We start from the raw sequence: 24,176 nt of genomic DNA on the forward strand, positions 1-24,176 counted from the left end.
GGTTTACAGTTGAGAGTTTGCACAACAGAGTCTGTTCCTGTATTACTGCTCATTAATTACTGTGTTATTTTCCATACGAACAACCATAAGCCTACTTTGCCACACCCTGTATAGTCCCTGACTTTGACTACACAGCCTGGTACAGAAGACCGGATGGGCTGCCTAAGATTAAAGGCTAATTCCAACCAAGGGCAATAAAATACAATTCATATTCTGAAGCTGCAAAGGAGCTACGTGTTCAGAAGCCTTTGTATGCTGCTGGGTTCTTTTTGTGTGGACCCCTCCATCTTTCATTTGTAGGGAGATGGAATTAAGTGGTGGTTCAGTGACCTGCAGCTCAGCCGGCATCTTCCTCCACTCCCCACAAAAGTTCAAGTTTTCTCCGAAGAGCTTCGTTGAAATCATTCACCCAACAAGTATTCATGGAACAGTTACAACGTTCCAGCAATGGGTCGGTGATGGAGCGACAGCAGTCAGCAGGACAGGTGCTGTTTTAAGGAGAGCAGAGCATTGCAGGGGAGACTGGAAACCAAGGGGAAGTGCGGAGACGGGGAGCCCTCACTCCGCAGGCTTGGGAGGCCGCAGGTAACAGAGGAGGTGACTCGGGAATGGCAAGCAGTGCGGTGACTCTTGGAGATGAGCAAGGGGAAAGGGAAGGGAGGAGCCAAGCAGGGCTTGCGTAGAGGAAGTCTCATGGTCACCGCAATGGGAGCAATACTGCAGCGGTGCTGTAGTTCTTTGCTCGCTTCAGGAAATCCCGCATGTGGATGTCACCTGCACATGCATTCATGGAGTGGACGAGGCTCCGCAGGCAGGGATTTCTCCAGCACAGACACCCTCATCTCGCTCTGGGTGGATCTATAAATGTGAAGGTTGACGCTGATCCGCAGAGCTCAGTCAGAATATGATTCATTGTTGTTAAATTTGCCAAAGCAAAGGAAAACAATTTTTCTGGAGTCTTCTATTCCCAATACCACAGGGAGTGCTTGACGATCTCTGTTTGGAGGAATATCTCCTTTTGGCCTTGATCGTGCCATGTCACCTAAAAGAGCGTGGATTCATGGAGACTTTCAGAGGCCACAGGCCAGGCGTGTGCCCAGCTGTCCCGAGGCCCTGCCTTGTGAAAGTGAGCATATAGGGGGGGCATCGGTGGCTCCTCATAGCATTGGATTTTTCCACACACAAAGTTTCACAAAAGATAAGGAACCTTTTTGTCAAATTCTTCTGAATGTGGCTTCCTTCTGTATTAGAAACCTGGCAGTTCCATGTCCAGGGAGAAGGTTTCTCCTCTGTTAATCCCTTACTGCCTTAAGAGTTAAAGTGGCATTCATGGGCTCCAGTCAATCTCAGAAAATTAAAAATAAGCCTAGAGTGTGCTAAGTTAATCACACAGTGAGTGGAAAATATTAGAAATAAGAGTGAGCATAATAAATGATAACAGCCACAACAGCCAGGCTTTATGGAGCATCAGTTAGGTACCAAGCCCCCTTCTGTGTTTTATGCACACTCTATGCTATTTATTCCTTAGAAAAGCCCTAGGAGGAGGTACTGTTCCAGTTCCATTTTAAAAACAATGAAACAGACTCATAGACGTAAGAGGAGCTGGCCACAGTCACACAGCCAGAAAGCACTGGCAGAGTTGTGATTGGAACTGATGTGGTCCCGTTGGGTGTTAACCAGACTTTCAGTATTCCCCACGACATTACTCTGTCCCTACAGCTCCTTTTGGTCAAAGGTCAACATTGTGATAATAAATAATAAGGCAACTTGACCACAAGGCCTTTCTCATGCTAAAGAGTAGTTATCCAGAGGTACCCTCTTCTGCACAGTAGAGAACTTTCCTCTCACCATCTCGGAGACTCTGCCTAATGCTGGTTGAGCACCTGGAAACAGCAGTCAGGAGTCGAACACATGATCCAGCAGCCAGCACGGATGTGTCCAGAAGAACACGGGGCGTGAGTGAAACCTGTAGAGGCAGAGAATGGCCAGGAGCATACGGGTAATTTCGGCGGAGCAGGTATGGGGTTTTATGTCCCCATAGATTTACTGTGAGCATTTTATGTGCCAGATTCACTGGGAAATCACCCAGACTGGGCTTCTTTTCTATTTGCAGAGTCTATTGGAGAGGCCAGACACATAAATAGACAGAACAGGAGACCAAATATAAGTGCCCAAAGTGACTAATTCTAAATGGGTGGCATGGGGGAAATGTTCTGGAGAGGGGGGAATCTAAACTTGGCTTTGAAGTTTGAATGGTGGTCCAAAAGGCATGAGGGACAGCATTCCTGGCAGCAGAGCCAAAATGAGCAAAGGCCCAGACATGGAGAAGGTCACTGTGCATTTGGAGATCTCTGCACTGCTAAGAAGAAAATACGCAAATCTTCAAGGGAGGGAGGAGGAAGGGGAAGGGGGTGGACGATGCCACCAGGGCCTTAACAAACCAAGAGGATTTGGGTTTTGTTTTATAGGCAATGGGGAGCCATGGAAGGCTTTGGAGCAGAGGAGTGTCTTGCTCAGAACTGTATTATTGAACCATTATTGTGCAGCTGGATTGAAAGGAAAACACTGGAGGCAGAGACACACAGTACAAAGGCTACTTCAGAAGACCGAGCGAGAGTTAAGGAGGGTTTGACCAGGTCAGGGTCAGGGGCCTGGGAGGAGGAGGTGCGCAGGAACGCGTCCCTGTGAGAGGTGAAGCTGACAGGAGGCAGGGGCTGCAGTGAGAGCCATCTCTCATGTTCAAGGCCAGCATGGCCTCTCTCTGAGTCTCAGACACACTCTGTGTTTAGGTAGGGGCCTTGCTCTGGGGGGATGGGTCAGCAAGCTTCTGCTCTGGGAAAACTGCGCTGACCTACAGCGTTTTTCTAGGGCCTTGACATTGATGTGACCCTGACCGACATTTTCCTTTTCAGTCATGCTTGTACTTTTCCACTTAAGTGAGATGCAAGCCCAGTTCCACAGGGATTCCAGGAAGCCCGAAAGGGTGACATCATCTCCGTCTTGTGATACAGCAAGCATGTTATAGCTCTGTTTTCAATCCCAGAATCTGGAAGTCGGGAAGGACCTTAACCATCCCATCTGACTCCCCTTGGGCAAGAGAGAAAGGTATGCAAAGCGACCATCAGCCGTCCCAAGGAGCCCGTGAAATGATGTGGACACAGATGTTTGATCTGTGGGGGACCAAGACTTTACCCTATGTCTGTCCAGCGGCTTCCCTGAAACCACAACTAGAATAAATAAGCCCACATTTATTAGGGTGTGCTTTGGGAGTGAAGCAAATTGGCACTGCACTGTCTCAGACCAATAAAATAATAAATTGCCACAGAAATAATACCTTGTCATGAAAAGAATGCCCTGAGTTAATACTTCCGTATTAAATTAGGCTAATGCTGTATTAGGCTAATATGATACTGTGCTAATCCGCAGAGTCCAGGAACTTAGATATGCGTATTAGTACTTGGATTAAAACAACCCATAGCCAAATGCGTCACCAACCATGAGCCTGATGTTCCTAATATTGCTGTCGTTTATGGCAAATGTCTCCTCCTAGTCGCTGTCTTCATCAACGTGTATTGGCATACTGCCTTGGTGGCAGGTCTTCATGCTATTGACTTCAATTAAGATATTTTACCTATATTCAAATTCAAAATAAAACATTTTGCAGCTAGCTCAGATTACTGGGATGCTCCAGAAAGGAACACCTTCAGTCCTAGGAGACAACTGGAGCAGACCACCAGTGCATGTGGTTGAGCCCTTGCTTGCCCCGTCCAGATGTTCAGCTTAAAGAATGTTCCTGTGTCTGCAGCACACCAGCTGATTCAGGAGCTCAGCATGTGCAAGGACGCGCAAGGGCTCATTTCACAGATCCGCCGGCACAACAAGCAGGCGAAGGACTGTGCAGGGGAGGGAGGGACCGGGCCTCCCCCTTCCCCCTCGCGGATGTGAACATCCACCCAGGCTTTCCTTGCTAAGCCCTCCTCAATCCGTCCTGGGGTAAGGGTATTTGTAAGGACAGGGACATTATTCTAAAATCTGTCAGTCCTCATGTTAAGTGGATTCCTGCATGTTAGCGCCTGTGCTTATTTTTAAGTAAATTTCTGTGTGGTTGTAAGTGCGTCCTGAGACAGGGAGATTACTCCGGGATGAGTGGGGAGGGCTACTTCTGGAATGAGGCGGCTGCTCGGGGGAACTAGCCAGCTGTCCCTGTGGATAAGCGATCTGAGGCTGGTTAGGTGGTCCCAGTAGCTATGGTCATATGTAAGAGTCACCCAGGTCAGTCCTGTCCCAGGTACGTCTGTGGACCGGCTCAACCAGCATACATTAGGACTGCATTAGAAATGGACTTTCTGCACCTCCCCGCAGGCCCACTGAACTAGTCTCTGGGCCTTGGGCCTAGGAATCTGTGTTTTAACAAATTCTCCAGGTAGGTTTCGAGTGTGCTGAAGTGCGAGAAGCATCGATCTAGAATGTGGGACTGTGCCATACTCTCAAACTATGGCTCAAACCAACTTGACCTGGGACTATCACTCTTGAAACCTTCAACCCTTATGTTCTGGAAACTTATAGTGGAGCCCAAGTTCACATCCTTTCTCAACTCCTGATAATCTTTCACAAGTCACCAGGATATTTTGAAATTCTTAGTATTAAATATAGGGCTGGAAATGTTATGTGGAGTTAAGCACAGGTACGCTTCATGTTCAGAGACTCAGGACACTCACAGATGTGCCTGAAAAGACAAATAGTCAACCAATGATCTTTTCTATTTTGATAAGCTGTTTGAAAAACTTTTCCAAAGATCCTCTCATTTTCTTTGCTCAAATACTTAGCCAAGTAAAGGGTAGAACTGACATTTTATTCCCATTTGATAAATAAGGAATCTGAGGCCCAGTAGGATGTGTTCCGAGAAGAATACTTCAATCTGGAAGTCCAACTGCGCTTTATCATCTTTTAACACTCGCCAGTGGAGCACATCGCAAAGGTCCACGGTCACAAGGAAGATCTATGCGCTGATTCAGATTAGTCTGTCCTCTGGCATTCCAGCCATGGGAATTTTCCACCTCAAATGAAGGGGGAGGCTCACTCCCACCCACGCAACAGTGACATCCCATGCACCAGTACCATCATCCGTGGAGGGCCCAAGACCCAGAGGAAGGCCAAGGGTGTTTTGATTTTAATGATTCCTAAGGTGTCCTAGTTAAAACGAAGCTGGGCAACCACTTCGCAGATGGTTAATACTTAGACTATTTAGTCATTCGAAACAATGCAATTAAGGATGAATCATGGCTCAGTAACCTAAACAAAATCAAATTAACAAATGGTCGGTACTCCCTTTGGTCTGGGAGGCTAATTCAAACCTCCCACCTCCAAGTTTCCTGAACGCTGTGTGCAGCTTTCAGGCCATCTAGACCCTGAATTCCCCCCCATTTGAGCACAGACCAAGTTGCAGTCCCTGGGTGTTCAGCTGACTAGTGGAAAGAAAGGGCATCCTGAAGGGGTTTGCCACCTAGGGCCTCTGGGCACTCACAGTGAATGGTAGTGGGTAGGAGTGCAGACCGTAGGATCAAACAGACTACAACCTGAGCCCCAGTTCTAACCCTTACTAGCTAAGTGACTGTGAGCAAGTTAGTTAATCAGTTTTCCTATTTAAAATATGTAAATAAGACTAATACCATACATATTTATAGGTGATATATATGTGCGTACTTGTGTAGCTATGTGCGTATGTATATGTATGTATATGTAATATAGATGTATGCCTTATATATTTATATCTTATCCAATAAGGATAATTATTAATTTATTTAGGTTTTTAATCAAGCCTATAATACTATTAAAGTAGCATAACTCATTGCCACACCATTTTCTATATTACACCTTCATCTCCTAGTTTCCTCTTGATATAGACCTATGTTGATTAATACCTTTGAAACTCTAAAGATTTTAATGGGATCATAGACACTTGGAATATAAAAAAAATCTACCCAGATTTTTTAGAAGGGGATCCATGGAAGTGTGGTGACTTGCCCAAGGCTGTGCCATTTGAGACAAAGGCATGAACGGCATCTGTTCTTGTCCAGTGGTCAACTTCTTTTTGAGACAGAGAGGAGCCCGGTTTCCTCACCTGGAAAGAGAGATGTGTTCTCGACAACAGTAATGCTCAATAAAAATATAATGTAAGTTATTTAAGTAATTTCAAATTTTCTAGTAGTCAGACTTTAAAAAGGAAAAAGAAACAGGTGGAATTAATTTTAATAAGGTATTCCATTTAACACAATATATCCAAAACATTATCTCAACATGGAATCGACATGAAAAGTTATTAATGAAAAATTATACATTATTTATTTTGTATTATATCTTGAAAACCCAGGGTGTTTCTTATCCTTAGAGCACATTTTAATTCAGATGCTAAATTTTTATCATTCATATTTGATCTGCAGTTAGATTTCCCAATGTTTATGGGTGAAAAGTAAATTCCCATACCAACTTATTCAAAATATACTTAAAAGTTTTTCAATATCTGAATGGAGTGCTATTTTTTAAAGGAAAATTAACTAAGATTAAAATTCCCATTCAATTCATCACTTGCATTAGCCAGACAGCCACATTTAAGTGTTCAATACTCACATGTGCCCAGTTAGCTGTCCTATCGGAGAGCACAGCTCTAGACTCTTCTAGCCCCAAAATTCTAAGCCTTGAGAAAACTTGCTCCCATCTCCTACACAAAGATGACCTAAAAATGATGACAGAGTGGGTAGGTGCCTTCCCTGGTGAGATGACAGATTTGCAGTAGAGAGAATTGGCGTAGGTTCAAATGCTCTGGCTCGAGTGAACTTGAACAGTGGTTTAACCTGCCTGCACTCCAGCTCGCTCACACATGAAACGGCGCTCATAACACTTACTTCATAAAGTGTTCAGATGGCACAGCTTGATGGTCTTGTGAGGCACTGACTCGGGGACAGGAATACCACGTGCAGAACAAAATGCAGTCTAAGAGCTTCTGGACAGAGGGCCTCACATTTCTGGTTATCTCCTTTTGACAAACATAAGCCTTTTACCAAGAGGTCGCCTCCGATAGCAGCAGCACTGTGATTGCCTGGCAACCCTCTGGTCATGCCTGTGGGACCCTGGGGAGAATTCCACTGATGCTCTGGGTTGGAAGTGGTGATGTCACTGGGTGATGTCATGAGGCAGTGTGCTCTTTGCTGTTTACACATGCTGTTCCCTTTCCCTAGAATGCCCTTGCTGGTGCCCTCTTTTCTGCCTGGCAAATTCTTCCTCATTTTTCAGAACCTACTTCAGGTGTCCCCTTGGGACTCTCGTGAACAGATTTACCCAGTGCTCCCAAGCATTCCCTATTGTTTTGTTTGGAAAGGAATGACCAATAAAAGGTTAGGTGGTGCCAGCTCTGCCGGCTTCTTAGGCCTAAGTTCCCAGGCGGGCTGCTGTAGAACCAGACAATTTACTTTAAGGAAAAATGCAATTTCCAAGAAGGTGGGGGTGGGGGTGGAGTGTTGCAGTAACAGTAGTAATGACAATAATGTTTGGCACTTTACATGGATTATTTTAAGAACAACTCTATGAGAGATCATAAGATTCCCCTTCACAAATGGGGAAACTTGGCCGAATCAACCTGGTTTCAAGAGCCCTCCTTTTAGTCACCATGCAGCACAGACTTGCTGTTTTGGAGAATGTGGCAGATATTACTATTGCCTTCCTCAAATCCACTCTCCTTTTCTCCTCACCAAGAGAAACCCAGATTTATTTGAGGTATCATACCCAGTTAAAAACACCCACTTCTCCAGACTCCCTTGCAGCTAAGGGTAGCCACATACATAAGGCTCCTGGGACAAACTCTAGCAAGGCCTTTGCTCCTTGCCTCTCTTCCCTTCTTCTAGCGTGAAATTTGCATCTGATGCCTGGAGACACAGCAGCCACCTTGTGACTACGAAGCTAAGAGCCACATTCTAAGGATCACAGGGCAGGAAGCTAGAGGAGCCAAGATCTTTGAAACTTCGACCAGCTACACGCCCCCTGGGCTACTGCGTCCAGACTTTCCATTAGGTTATCAACAGCTAAATCTCTATTTGATTCAGCCACTATAGCCAGATTTCAGCTACAAGCGGCCAAATGCAATCCTACTAAATGGAGGGAATGGAGCACCAGCCAAGAAACCCAGCAAGCTGCATTTGATTCTTTCCTCCTCACAAACTATTACTTGTCAGAACCTCTTTTAATTTGGCATTTGCTACCGGACCTATTTTTATCAGTTCAACTTATTATTGGACAAGTTTCCTATCCTCTTTCCAGAAACTGGCTTTGTCACCTCTGTGACAATTTTCAGGAAAGGATATTTTTTTGGCTAACTGGGGTCATTCTTTCTGTTCTTTCTGCAGTCTACCAAAAAAAAAAAAAAAAAAATTCCACACAGATTCATCAAGTAAAACTAAAAATTATTTGATCACAATGACAAGGACAACTGCCTCCCCTTCAGGACAAAAGCCAAACAGCATGGAAACCTGGAGTTGAGTTTCTAAAAGTAATCAAATAGGCAACTAAAAGCGAAGCCCAAGACAGGGGTTGGCAAAGTACAACCTGCAGGCAGAAACCTGCTTTTGTAAATAAAGTTTTATTTAAACAAAGACATGCCCATTTGTCTATATGTTGTTTTCAGATGTCTTTGTCCAACAATGGCAAAATTGAATTCTAAAGTTGACATATGTGATATTGCAATATTTAATAATTCCCCCGGTTTATTTTCTTTTAAGGAGTGATGAGGGAATGTCATCTTTATGATGTGAAGTCACCTTGAAGGACTTTGCTGTGACAGTTGAGCCCAGAAGGGTAGAGGGACCAGGTGCTGAGCCGAGAGCAGACTGCTGAAAGTGGGCTTCTCCCCATGGCCATGCCCTTCACCTGCCCACACCTCCATCCTTCACTCCACACCTGCCTCAGTGGTTTTCCTGTCATTCCACCGGAGCCTTGGAGCTTCCAACAAAATGCTAATATTTTCCTTTTAAATAATAACATTGATTTTCTGGGAGATCGAATATAACTGGCTCCTGGAACTTCTAAGACTATAGATACAAGAGTTGGAAGGATATCTTATTCAAGGCCAAAAATATCACACACAAAAAAATCTCTCAGAAAGTATGATTTTCTACTGTACTCTGTCTTATTCCCCAGAATCATAGAAAATTCTGCTACACACTAGTATAAGATAGCTGTCATAAGATTTTTTATTTTATAATACACAATCTTTATTCAAAATTACAATAATATTAGTGTTCATTTACTGAACACTTAGTAGATGCCAGGGACAGGGCTCATCATTTAGCATATTTAACTTAATCTTTTCATCAGTTCTAAGGGCATTGTGCTATTATCTGCATTTTATTTTCCAAGAAAATTGAGGATTAGAGAAGTTAAATAACTTGCCCAGGAACATGGTGAGTAAGTGGGAATCTGAAATTCAAACCTAGTGCTCTCTCACTCTAAAGCCTTGACCACTGTGAGGTATTGTAAATAACACCTATGAGGTTAGTATCAATAACACCTCCTTTCAGTCAGGAAACTGAGCTTCATGAGGGTCAATTGTCCTATCCAAGGTCCCAGAGCTTTCAAGTAGCACAACCAGGAATTGAGCCAAGGTCTGTCTTAGACTACAGCATCTCCTCTGACCATTAAAACATACTTCTATCCAAATTACAGTTAACATGTTTCACAGAATTATAAATTCCTATTTTTCTTGTTGTTATTTCTTATAGCCATAAAAAAAAATCTCCAATAATGGAAAAGGTCTTTTTCGTCAATATTTATAACAAGAGATGATAGAAAGGCACACATTATTAAGTTTCAGACCCTGATCTCAAACCCAACCATCCCTACCTACCGATCATCGTTACCTATGTAGCCTGGGCAAGCTGTTTAGGCTCCCTGTCTCAGTTTCCTCATTTGTGAAATGAGTGGTGGTTGGTCACGGAAGGAGTTGCTCGGAGAGAATTCCTTCCTGGGCATCCTCTTGAGACAATGAAATGAGCTGCTGTTTGTCATGGTCCCGGCACACAGTGGAAACTCAGAAGATGTTTGCAACTCCATTTGCTTTCTCACCATCTCCTCACCATCCTCTCATTCGCTGCTAAATCATCACTAGAGTTTTTCATAAATGGTTTCACCCCCTTTCTTTAGGATTAGCTTCTTTTCCAAGTTCTGAAGTTCCCAGGAGATGCACAATCCTGTAGCCAAGCTCACTCATTAAGACTCATCCATGTGAGTCATAGGTTTTCTCTCTAGGACCCAAACATGGTGAGTTCATTTCAACATCACATCACTAACAACAGTAGAATCAAAAAACCCACGTGTGATGGGAGACCACAGATCTATTTACCTGTTTGAATCAGGAAAGCACCTATCCTGTTGGCTCTGTCATTAAACTTCTGGGAAAACACTTTCCACACCTGGAAATATAAACTGGAAATCTCATCATGAAGGATTTTCCCAATAAATCCCAGGCTTCACTACATTGTGACCCTCAAAAAATTGTGACCTTGCTTTGTTTTGGTCTGGACCAGAGTCAAAAGCATCTCTTAAATGGGAAATCAATTTCAGAAGGGCTGAAACTGTGGAGCCATTTATCTTGATTGCCACTGGATCCTTTTCATTCCCCTCAGCCTCTCTATCTCTAGCATTAAAAAAAAAAAAAAATTAACGCTTAATTGACCTGAGGCCAAATTGGTTGACTACAGAGGGAAAAAGTGTAGAAATAAGAGGTTACAGTTGGTGAGAGCTTAAAAAGAATGTAGGAGCTGAAAAGAAAGGGCCTGGAAATTATACTTGTCTATTTTTTTATTTTTTTTTAAGACAGGACTGAATACATTTTCCAGGCTCTTGAGTTTAATTAAAGTCAAAGGAACATCTTGAAGGCAAGTGAAATAAACAGCAGGCAAGACATTGGTGGCTAGGATAAGAAACTGGGTGGAATGTTAGGGAAAGACAAAGCCAAAAGCAAAGAAGGGAAAGGAAAGAAGATGGGAGGGGAGAGGAGGGAGGCAGGAAGGGCAGGGGGAGGGGCGGGGGGGTGGAGAAGGGCAGAGGGGGGAGGGAAATTGTGTTTGCTGAGCCCAACCAGATGACGTGAACTTGTTTTCCGTCAGCAATATTCACAGCTCTCCTTTAGGCACAAGTGCTCCTGAATTTTCAAATGAGTCACAGGAACCAGGTTGGCTGTCTTGTCTAAGGTCACTCACTGACAAATGACAGAACCAAGGCCAAACCACTTCTGGTTCCAAAGCCCATGTTCTTTCTGATCTATCCCCCAGCTTTAGCTTATTTATGCATTTCAATTTTTAGTGGTAGACAAAAGGGTTGAAAATAGCTTTATTGCTATTTCTCCCTCTAAGGGCAAGGCATATTCCCTGCAGCAAAATTAAATAATCCATACATTGGCTGGCGCAATAATAACAATAGAGCTCACATGGGTTGTGCCAGGTCTGGGCCACAAGCCTTGAAGAGTTATCTCATTTCATCTTTACAGCTCCATGGAGAAGGGGCAATCAATCATTTGGGACCTTTTTTTATTTTTCCCTGTACAGGAGGACACTGAGTCTCACCCATGCAGTTTGAGAGAAGGGAGCTGGGACAGGAAGCCGGTGGCGTGACTTCCCGAGCCTGCCTGAATTATTGCCCCATCTCAGGGGGTCCTACCCAGGCATCATTAGAACAATACTGAGTTCCTGACAGTGATTTGTTAATAGATACTGATTTGTAAATTATTTTAATCCACCCTTTGTTCCCTCTTTTTACTTTTCCCCCTCAACAATATCTGTGAAACCACGGTTTTAATGTGCTAGTTTCAGATTTTCTAATATCCATGAAACTAAACACACATTAAAATAAATGAAAAACAATAAAATAAAATAAAAGGTAAAAATATTAATCCGCAGACCACCTACAACCCAGTTTTATGCTCTGCCAGTGGTAAGAATATTTTCCTCCATCACCACTCAGAAATACCCCCTGTTAATAAGGTAAGGAAAAGGTTGGACCACACCCAGCACCTCTGAGTGGCAAAGAAAGAAGTGGGACCAGGACCCTGAGCTCAAGGCTCCTAATGCAGACTTTTCCCTCTGCACCACCAGCCTCTCTCTTGTGTCCCACCTCTGTTCCCAAGAATCCCAAGTATGCAGCTGGGGGCTTCCAAAAGCTTCAGCATACAGCTGATCCTGCCTTTATTTAAAATGCTGGTATTTTGTTCATCATGGATGTTTTTGCCTTAATCTTGATTCTTTAAAAACATTGCATTAAAGCATTATGATTTTGATTACTGAGTTTATGAAAATGTTTTCGTATATAATAGTAATATATTTGTCTTTATACAAACATAGTCAAAAATATAGTTGTTAATATTTTTTAATGGAGAAAGGGGCCCATGAATATCCTAACACAGCCCTTATAAAGCTAATGCTGATTGCTTCTTACCCACCAGGCCTGCTTCTCCCTCAGGACCTTGGGGCTCCGTGACAGGCCAAAACTGTACCAAAGGCATGTCAGACTCATCTCAGAGTCCCTTGGCCCTTCAACTGCAAATCATGAATGCATTTTAAAAGGTTTATCTCAGTACATAATTTTTCTGAGCAATTCCATAATATATATATATATATACATATTTATATATTTAATACATATATATTTAATACATACATATATTTATAATACATATATTTATATATTTAATATATACATATATATTTAATTTCCATTTACTTACTGATGCTTATAACCCCTTTTGCAAATCTCATCAGCTTCTCTCTCTGCATCACTTTGGCCTCCAACCTTTTATCCCTGATAGATACCATTATAATCAAACTATCTAGCCTAAACACCATTGGTTGTCACATTATTTTTTAAAAGGGGAGGGTGGCCATCCAACAAACCAGATGTGGCTGTCTCCAGTTTCAGCTCTTAATGTACAATAAGTTGCAGGTTTCTTATAGTTCCTCAGGGGTAAATCACAAACACGAATTAGCACATCACCAGCCCAACTTCCTCTTCCCAGCACGTCTGTTTCAAGTTATAGTGAACGAGGGACTCAAATATCAAAGGCGTATTGCCCCTAAATTAGCCAATCAGCTCTAAATATAGCTGGAAACAAGAGCAGGGGATAATGTCTTTCAATCAGCGGACAAGCCTTTGAAAGTTTAATTATAAATGGTAACCGTCTATTTCCAGCTAAATGAATTTCGCCACTTCTATGTTGGCGATACACATCGCATGTCACCCCAGCCTAATCTCTATCTCTTACTGCCCACAGCAGGGGGAGTAAAATTTACGTAGATGTCATCCTCTAACTTCTTTTCTGTTATTGCCTCATTCTTTGAATGGAGTGGCCAACGCTTGCTATATAATTGTTTGAAGAAATTAATTTTCTGAGCAGCTCTTTTACAAAGAAGTAGATTGGGGTTGACCTGACAAGGCAAGTTAGAATGGGTGCCCTTGGAATTGGCGACCCCATTACCCATCAGTGAGGACTGTCTTCCAGGTCAGGGCAAGGAAGGGGTGGTGAGCCGAGATTGGTCCCAGGTGTCAGGTCTGGGGAGAAACAAGTTTGCTATCTGTTCCTGTCAAGGAGAGGATGACCTCCATCTCAGGGCCTCACACTGGAGATAATTGCAATGAGTCATTTGCGAGGCAGACTCCCAGAAGCTTCTGCCTGGGCATGATGCAATCTTCCTCACCCCTATGAACCCCATCCCCCAACTTACACGTCACCACTCCTCGGGCAGGAAGATATAGGGGACAGGTGTGGCTTTGTCCACCCAGAACATCACCGCCCTTTGGAAACTCCTGCCCCACTTCATGCACGTGTGCCTCCCTTATTTCTAAAGCATGACATGTCAAGACTGGCCAGCCTGGGTCAAGAGCCACCCTTCAGGTGAACTTCTCAGTGGGACTCAAGGTGTCGCAGGCTCCCCCCGTTCTTTGGAATCAAGCTCGGAAATAAAATCTGGCGTAGGGCTAGTGAGGAAATGCAGCCCAGCCTTTGAAGACAGACCTACCATTTAGCCAGTTGACTGACCTCATGTGAATCATTGAAATACTCTGTATGTTTTAACAGTCTTATATGTAAAACGGGGACAGTATCTGTCTCACAAGGCTTTTGTAAGGGCTGGCGTTATTGCTTGCCAAGTTCTGAAAATATCATAGCTACTAAAGGATAATAAACATAAATAAAATCATATATCAAATTATCAAGCCCCATCAGCCAGCAATGATACAATGGGGTCATATTTGTGTTTGAGTCCCAAATGATCGTGATCCTAACTCCGAATGGCATGATCTCTGAGGGCCACTTCCATCCCTCCAAAATACCTTAAGTTTTCTCCTTGTTTCCCCAATTGCTGTCTTTCAAATGTTCACAAAATGGTCTGACAGAGACTATCTCCAGGAGGGATCCTGCATTGGCTAGTGTCCACCATGTTTACTTCTCCTTTATTGTCACTGCCAAGTGTGCATTATTACTAGGTCACCAGGGTCCAGGCCAGAGAGGTTATCCCTGGTGTCCCCTCTGTTATTGCGTCCTGGGGTGACTCAGTAGTGCTGGGCTCTGGAAGCAAGAGGCAGTGTGGAGAACAGACTCTCCCCGCTACCTGGGCCCCAAATTCAATTCTTATTTCCTAAAACAATTCAGCAAAAGCCAAAGAATCAGCAGCATTCAGCAATAATCACGTCTCTATGAATCCACACCCTCCAGAGAACACCATGTGTCAAATAAGAATTAACAGCTCCAATGACAGAGACAGAAAAATTCTTGCCACTGAGGTCCACTTCTCTCCACACCCACCAGCACCCCCACTGCATCTCCACACTTCCAGAGACCCAAGGACTCGGTCTCCGCCAGGTCACACATGGAATCACAGTCAACTCTTCATTAATCAATACCAGCCCCAAGTGTAGACCCTGCCCAGAGCCAGTGACCACATGCTTGGAAGACAGGGGACAGATAACATATGGGTTTGCAGAGGTCAAGGGGCCTCCAAGAAAAGACGTGGTATGATTTGTTCAAAAGCATATAAATCAGCCTCTTCTCCCCCTCCCTTCCTTACATATGCCATGTAACATATAGGGTTTTCTAACAATATAGACAAGTTATGCTGATAACAGGGTCAAGGTAGGTACAGCATTTATTATGTTAAACCCCAGTTTGGTTTTATAAGAACATATAGGTTTTGGGTCAATAAATAATGTAAATTAAATTATATATTAGTATATAATATATACAGATATATATATATATATTAAATATCAAACTTTCGACCAATTTAAATAATGAAGTATTAATTAATGAGCTAAGGTAAAAGGTAGGTGCTTTGTAGGATGTATTTAGTTTTTATAAACAAAATGTTGATTATAAATAACAACACATGAGTACACTGAAACTCTTTTATTGATGGTACTAGCCCTTCAAAGCTAACTTTTACTTGCACGTGCCCAATATGGCGTGAGAAAATCTGCCCACCAGATCTCCCAGTCACTTTTCTCATGCCAGAGGAGCTGTGTGATCATATATGTAAGGGAAGGAAATTCAAGGATGCCAGTGACCCATAAATGGCCAGTTGCCTAGGAGCAAAATTTCAATAAAAACCTTGCATGAAATGAGTCTCGTAGTTAAAACAAAATGAGTTTGGAATGATCAAGAAGTGGAATGAAGTCCTTGGCCCTATGACAAGGCTAACTTCAGGAGGCAGGCAGGCTGGGACCCGGGAAAGACGCAGCCTGTTTTACGCAGCCCATTCCATACAGTCACAGGTAGCTGCTCTGTATACATGTTCCTGAAGGTTCTCCCCTCTGATAGTGAGCCTCAGACAACAGTATTTCACCAAGCCACAGTTTTTAAATGAATCATTACTATTTTTGCACTTTTTGCTTAATTTTGCTTTTGTTTCATTTCCCTAGTTAAACTAGTATTTATTTTCTATTTCTTGAATTTCATCTCAGTTGAGGATGGTGTGACTGCTTCCTTATTTCAAATGGATGGAATTGAATAGCGTGCTTTCCCTCAATTCCCTTAATCTAAATGGGTAAAATGGAATCTTACGGGTAAAATGGAATCTTATGGGGAGGTCGTCTTTTCCAGAATGTGCCCGGGTGCTAGATGACTAAGGGAATAATACTCTGAGAACCGAGTCAGGGAGCCTGACCACGCCAGCTGGGCAGGGGAGGGGGAGGGTACCAGGGGAGGGAACTAAAGAAGTCTGGGTGAAACTAGAGGTCTTAACTAACCAATTCAGTTCAGGTAAATTACTTAGTAAGACAAAGCCAAACAAAATTTAGTTAAATTCTATTTGATAAGAAATGGCTGCTGTTAAATTTGTTGTTATTTTTAACTTTTTATTTGGAAACAATTGTAGATTCACATGTAGTTACAAGAACTATTACAAAGAGATTCCTCATATCTTTTGCCCAGTTTCCCCCAATGATAACATTTTGCAAAATTAAAGTGCAACATTACAACTAGGGTATTGACAATGATACGGTCAAGATGTAAAACACTTCCATAGTGCACACCCATTTTTTGAGATTGGTTTTTTTTCATGCAGCTTAAATCTCTGGAGATTCATTCAGATTGTAGTGTGTGTCAATAGTACATATTGCTGAGTTGTAGTCCTCATTTTGGATATACCACAATTTATTTAATCCATGGGGATGTCTGGGTCATTTCTGGTTTTTGGCTATTATGAATAAAGCCACTATGAACATTTATGCACAGATTTTTGTGTCAACATAAATTTTGATTTATCTGGGATAAATGCCCAAGTGTGCAATTGCTGGGTTCATGGCAGTTGCATGTTTAGTTTTTTAAGAAACTGCCAAACTGTTTTCCAGAGTAGCTGCACCATTTTATATTCCCACTAGCCATGTATGGGTGGTCCAGTTTCTCTACATCCTCAGCAACATTTGGTGCTGTTACTGTTTTTTATTTTGCTAATTCTGATAGGTGTGTCATAATATTTTATTGATGGCTAATGATGTTGAACATCTTTTCATGTGTTTAAGTGCCATGTGTACATCCTGTTTAATAAAATATCTTTGCCCATTTTCTAACTGGATTGTTTGTTTTTAAAACATATTCTAAACAGCAGGCCTGTGTTGGATATGTGAATTGCAAATATTTTCTCCAAGTCTGTAGTTTGCCTTTCCATCCTAACAGGGTCTTTTGCAGAAGGGACGTTTTTAATTTTGATGAAGCCCACATTTTGTGTGTATAATGGTTTAATGGTTGGGTTTTTTTCGTCCATGGATGTCCAACTGCTCCAGCATCATTTATTGAAAAAGCTACCCCTCCACCATTAAAATCTTTTGCACATTTCTCAAAAATTAGTTGGCTGTACTTACATGGGTCTATTTCTGGTTTCTCTATTCTGTTTCATTGGCCTATATGTCTATCCATCCATAATGGCAAATAGCTTTGATTACTATATCTATATAATACCTTGGAATTGGGTAGATTGATTCTGTTTGGGCTATTCTTGTTCAAAATTGCTTTGGCTATTTTAACTCCTTGTTTTCTCCATGCAAATGTTAGAGTAATCTTGTCTATATCTATGAAAAATCTTATTGGGATTTTAATATTAATTGCATTAAATCTGTACATAAATTTGGAAAGAATTGGCATTTTTACCACTCAGAGTCTTCCAATCAATGAACATTTATTTAAATTTTTGAATTCTTTCATTAGTGTTTTTTAGTTCACTGATTTGTACTGTCATCTACATTATTTCTTCCTGTTTGCTTTGGGTTTCTATTGCTGTGTTGTTGTTTTTCAGGTTCATGAGGTGGGAGGTTAAATTGTTGATTTGAGACTTTTCTCTTTTTTCTAAAGTAAACGTGTTATAAATTTCCCTCTAAGCACTGCTTTAGCTGTATTACACAATTTTTTAAAAAATAAACTGCCTTGAAACTTCCTTCTGACCAAAAGATTATTTAAAACTATATTGTTTAATTTTCAAGTGTCTGGAGATTTTCCTGTTATCTTTCTGTTACTGATTTTTAGTTTTATTCCATTGTGACCAGAGAATACACTATGCTTGATTTCAATTATTTTAAATTTGTTGAGGCTCATTTTATATCATAGAATATGGTGTATCTTGGTATATGTTCCAGGGGTTCTTGAAAAGAATGTGCATTCTGCAGTTCATGGGTGTAGTATTCCCTTTGTTTAGATCTTATAAGTTCATAGTGTTGCTAAATTCTTTTATAACCCTGCTAATTTTTGGTCTAGTGTCCTAGTAAATGTTGAGAAATGGATGTTGAAGTCTCCAGCTGTAATTGTGGATTTCTCACCTTTCATCATCTTTTACTCACAGATTGCAGCTCTGCTGTTTGGTGCAGGCACATTTAGGATGCCTATGTCATCTTAGTGGATCAATCCTTTCATTATTATGTAATATTCCTTTATCCAATATTAATGTGTTATTAATAATATAATATATTAACATCCAATATTAACATGCTTATTTGGATGGTTTTATGATACATGTTTTTTCATCTTTTCAGTTTAAATCGAACTGTATCATTATGTTTAAAGCTAGTTTCTTGTATGCCCAACCAGAGTGGTACATCAGTTGAGCATCGACCTATGATCCAGGAGATCCCTGTTCAATTCCCCTTCAGGGCACATGCCCGGGTTGTGGGTTTGATCTCCAATAAGAGGAGTACAAGAGGCAGCCGATTAATGACTCTCATCATTGATGTTTCTATCTCTCTCTTTCCCTCTCCCTTCCTCTCTCTGAAATCAATAAGGATGTATTTTATAAATAAATAAATAAATAAATAAATAAATAAATAAATAAATAAATAAATAAAGTTAGTTTCTTATAGCCAGCATATAGTCAGGTCTTGATTTTTAATCTACTTTGCCAATCTCTGACTGTTAATTGTTGTTTATGGGCCATTTACAATTAATGTAATTGTTGCTATTGTAGAGCTTAAGTCTCCCATTTTATTTTTTTTCTCTTTTCTCTCTCTGCTTTTCATTTCTCTGTTTTTCTTTTAATGCCTTCTTGTCTTTTACTTAAACTGTATTTTAGAATCCTGTTTTGCTTTATCTATAGTGTTTTTGAGTACATTAGTATTTTAGCGGTTCCTCAAAATTTTAAATTATATATATGTAACATATCACAATCTATGGGTGCTGACATTTTACCAGTTTTAGTAAAAGGTAGAAAACTTATTCCTTTTTACCTCCCCTGTTCATAATATAATTGTCTTAATATAACATAATTGTTTTAAATATTTCTTATATACAAATTTAGGAGTATACTAGATAGTGTTAAGCATTATTCATAAATCCAAGAGGAGAAGAAAAATGAATTTTATTCATCCACATTTTTACTTATTCTGTAATTCTTTCTCCTTTCTTGTTCTAAGGTTCCTTCTTTTATCATTTCCTTTCTGTTTAGAAAATTTCCTTTAGTCATTCTTTAGGGTAGAACTTCTGGTGACAAATTCCCTTGTCTGTCCTTCATATGAAAATGTCATGATTTCCCTTTCATTTCTGGAAGAGTATTTGTGCTGGATATAGAACTCTATGTTGTCAATTCTTTCCTGTTAGCACTTGAAAAATATTATGCCATTTCCTTATATCCTCCGTTATTTCTGATGAGAAATTTACTCCCATTTGAATCACTTTCCTCCTGTAGGTAAGGTATTGTTTCTTTCTTGTTGCATTCATAATTTTTTCTTTATCTTAGTTTTCAGAAGTCTGATGTATCTTCCAGTGGATTTCTTCTGTTTTGTATTCTCTGCTTCTTGAATCTGTAGGCTTATGTCTTCTGTCAAATCTGGGAAGTCATCACTTTTTATTTCTTTGAGTACCTTTTAGTCCTCTCACTTCTCCTCTCCACTGGGACTCAGATGTCACGAATGTTAGATCTTATGTTGTAGTCCCACAGGTTTCTGAGGACTTGTTTATATGTTTTAATTCTGTTTTCTCTCTATTGCCCAGACTGGATATTTTCTATTCTATCCTCAAGTTTGCTGATTCTTTCCTCTATTCTCTCCACTCCACTACTGAGTCCATCCATTTAGTGTTTTGGGGTTTTTTTCCCCTTTCCTTTTCTTTTTTGTTTTTTTAAATTTCAGCTATTGTATTTTTTAGTTCTTCTTTATATCTTAATTTTTTCCTGACATTTTGTTCTAACATTCGTTTCAAGAATGTTTGTAATTGCTGTTTGAAGCATTTTAGCATGGTTCCTTTAAACTATTAGTCAGAAAATGTTAGCATCTTTGTAATATTCATATAAAAGGGACAGTTTTCAGTGCTCAAATATAAATTGTATGCTGGGATATAAATAGCTCAGCCACATCCTGGTGCACTGAATGTCTACTTTGTGCCAATTCTATGCTAGATTCTTGAGATTCAACTTTGGAATGTCCAGACAGTGACTGTTTTCCTGAACTAAACACGTCTAAGCTCGTTCATCTTACTGTGACATCTTAGACAAATCACTTTCTCTTTTATTATTCTCAATTTGGGATTTTAAAAATGAGAGTAGGTGGGTTAAACTAAAATCTTTGTTAGGTTATGAAACCCACAGAGAATACTATGAAAGCACTGGTGGTGGGGAAGGGAGGGATTGAGCAAAAAAGAAAAAAGGAGAGAGAGAATTCATGGACATGGAAAACAATGTGGTGATGGTGGAAGGGGAAAAGCTGGGTGAAGGTGAAAGAGGGAATAGAGGGGATAAATGGTGAAGGAAAAAATAAAACACATTAGAAATAAATATGCATGTATAACACACACTCATACACTCAGTTTTACATATAATTTTGTAGGATTAAAGAAGATCATCAGGTTAGAACACTCTCTATTATTTGTTGTCTAAGGGACCTTAGAGCTCTGTCATTATATGCTTTTAAATATACAAATTGCTTGATACTAATAAGCAGTTATGAAAACACTTACTGGAATCTAGAAGCCGTTATAAAGAATTTACATGAATTTTCTTACTTTATTTTCATAACAAATTTTATTCACCAGATGTAATTTGTGATCAAACTTTAAAGGAAGATTAAAGAAAATATATTTTCTCTTGTGATTTAGATGAGTTTAAAGGAAGACATTGTGCCCTATAAATTCAAATTAATAAAATTTTTCAGTTGCAGTTTTATACAGGGGTGATATAAAAAGAAGAATTAAGAGAGACCAACACAGGTGACAGGGGACTAACCACTTGTAAGAGAATATATAAATATTTATAAACTTCAAGCATTGTTTAAAAAATAAAGTATGAGTCCTAAAGAGTTTGGAATTAACAAGTAGGAAAATAAAAACAGTAACTTAAAATACTGTCTAATGAAAAGTTGGAAATGATCTTAAAAGTAAAAATAAAAATGTTAAATAAAAATTATAATGTTAAATGGCAAAAATGTCTTAATGTTTTTAACATACAATAAATATAAATAAGTAAGTTTAACACATTGATCAAAAGACAGGGACTCTCAAATTGAATTAAAACAAAAACAAAAAGATGATAAGACCTAGTTGTACAAAATGATACACTTCAGATAAAAGGGCAAAGAATCAAAGAAAATAAAGGACAGGCCAAAAAAGTGCCGCACAAGTAAAAATCAAAAGAAAATTTAATACATGTAAATTTTATTTAAATCACAGGGAATAAAGAGAGATGTTGCATTTATATTAAAGCACATATATATATCTTATGGATTTATATATATATATAAATATATCTATTGTTTATATATATAAATATATATTGTTTATATATAAGTATTGTATAAATATATATTATATATAAACAATACATATATAAAACTATATATATATAAATCTATAAGCAATCATAATAATAGCAAAATAAATGAAGCAACAGATGAAATAAGAGAGAGAAGTATAAAACTATTAAATATTTAAGATTACTGCTTTCAGAAACTGATATGCTAAATCCAATAAAAATAAACTAAAATATAGAAAACTTTAATAAAATAATTAAGAAGTTATACATACTAATTTATATAAAATTTGCACCCAGACATGCAATGCATACTTTTTTCCTAGCATAAATAGATCAGTAATAAAAAGAAATCATACTAGAGGCAAAATATGTATAAATATATATCTAAGGTTCAATAACAGACAATGTTCTTTAACTTCAATGTAATAAAATATTAAATTAATAAAATTGAGTTAGTTGAAAATAAACACCCATGTGTCCATAAACTAAGGAAAAAAACCCTATCATGTAGACCTAGGGTAAAAGAGAAAACAAGAAGGAAATTTTTACAGCTTAATAAAAATGAAAGCAGTACATGTCAGCATTTGCTGGATATAGCTAACACAGTTTCTAGAGGACAATTTATAGCACTCTGAAAATAAAGAATATTGAAAAGTAAATGAGCTAAGTGATCATCTAAAGATGGTAAAAAAAGAGAACACAGCAAATCCAAAGGAAAAAGAAAGATGGCAATATGAAGATAAATGTCAGACACAGAAGATTTTACAGATGAAGTAAGGAATCCACAATTCCTGTCTTATCATAGTGTCTTAGAAAGTTGAAAATGAGGGAAGTTTGGGCAGGTCATTTCATGAGGCTAAACCAAATACAAAGAGTTTAAGACAAACAATAATACTGTAAGTCAATTTAACTTCTGAATTTTTGTTTAAAAATCTTAAATAAAATATTACCTATTTATCCCCAAATTTATGTAGTAATAATTCAAGAATAATTCAATGTAAGAAAGACTAGCAATTAAATTCATCTTTTAAAAAAATAGATTAAAAGACTGCAGGGTCACAATAGAAATAAAGAAAGCAGATGATAAAGATCAACATTCATTTCTGAAAAAAAAGACATCTTAAAAAACTAGAAATATAGAAATATTTTTTCACTTATAAAAAAAATTCTTAGGAAACTAGAAGTAATCTGCTAAAGTTTATGCTACCAAAATCCATTGAGAACTATTTTCATGAAGAAATTATATAATCATTTCAGTAACAAAACAAAAGTTAGCAATCTAGCAACTGCTATTCCAAAGCTGTAAGATGATAAAAAATGAATAATAAAATATTCGATTGGAAAGGACAAGACAAAAATTCCATTATATAGAAATCCATGAGAATCAGGAAAAAAATTAGAATTTGTAAGGGAGTTCAGCAACTCTGCCAGAAACAAGATTAAATTATAAAAACTAACAGTGTGCACCTACTAAAACAAATTTCTATTAGAAAGTATGATTAAAAGTAAGAAAAATTACAATGATGACTAAAACTGTGAATTTTCTATTAGCTAATTTATTAAAAACTGCACAGGATCTTTATGGAAAATTTTATTCTAGGACATGAGAGAAGACCTGCACAAATATTCTACCCCAGTTTGGGGTGATTAACATTGAAATTATATCATCAAAATGCCTTGAATTAAGTTGAAAATTAATGAAATTCAAATGAAAACATTTAAGCATAGTTTTTGAAATGTATTCTAAACTATATATGGATACATAAAGGCTGGTGGATGGCAAAGAATACTTTGGAAGATGGAGTAGAAAGGTTATTCTTGCCAAGTATTAAGACATATTGAGAAGCAATAATAGGATATGGCAATAAGATAAGAGCAGGCCAATAGACCAAGGGAGCAGATTAGAGCAGCCTTATTTACTTCTGATGCCTCTGGGAACTTGGCATATTATAGAAATGGCATCACAAATCAGTTGAAGAGATTTTTTTTAAAAACCCACATATCTTTATTGATTTCAGAGAGAGGCAAGGAAGGGAGGGAGAGAGAGATAGAAACGTCAATGATGAGAGATCATTGATCGGCTGCAGCCCGCAACCCGGGCATGTGCCCTGACTGGGAATCGAACCCCGATCTCCTGGATCCTAGGTCGACGCTCAACCGCTGAGCCACGCCCGGCCAGACAGTTGGAGAGATTTCATTATTTTTTATGGTTGAATAAAACTCCATCATATAGATATACCACTTTTTATTTATTTATCTATCAATGAGCGCCTAGGTTGCTTCCATATCTTGGCTATTATAAATAATGCTGCAATGAGCATAGGGGTTGTATATATCTTTTTGAATTAGTTACATGGATGGACCTAGAAGGTATTATGCTAAGTAAAGTGAGTCAGACAGAGAAAGACAAATACCATATGATTT

This window comes from Miniopterus natalensis, chromosome 15 (genome assembly GCF_054644295.1).
Source record: "Miniopterus natalensis isolate mMinNat1 chromosome 15, mMinNat1.hap1, whole genome shotgun sequence".
In the NCBI taxonomy this organism is placed as follows: Eukaryota; Metazoa; Chordata; class Mammalia; order Chiroptera; family Miniopteridae; genus Miniopterus; species Miniopterus natalensis.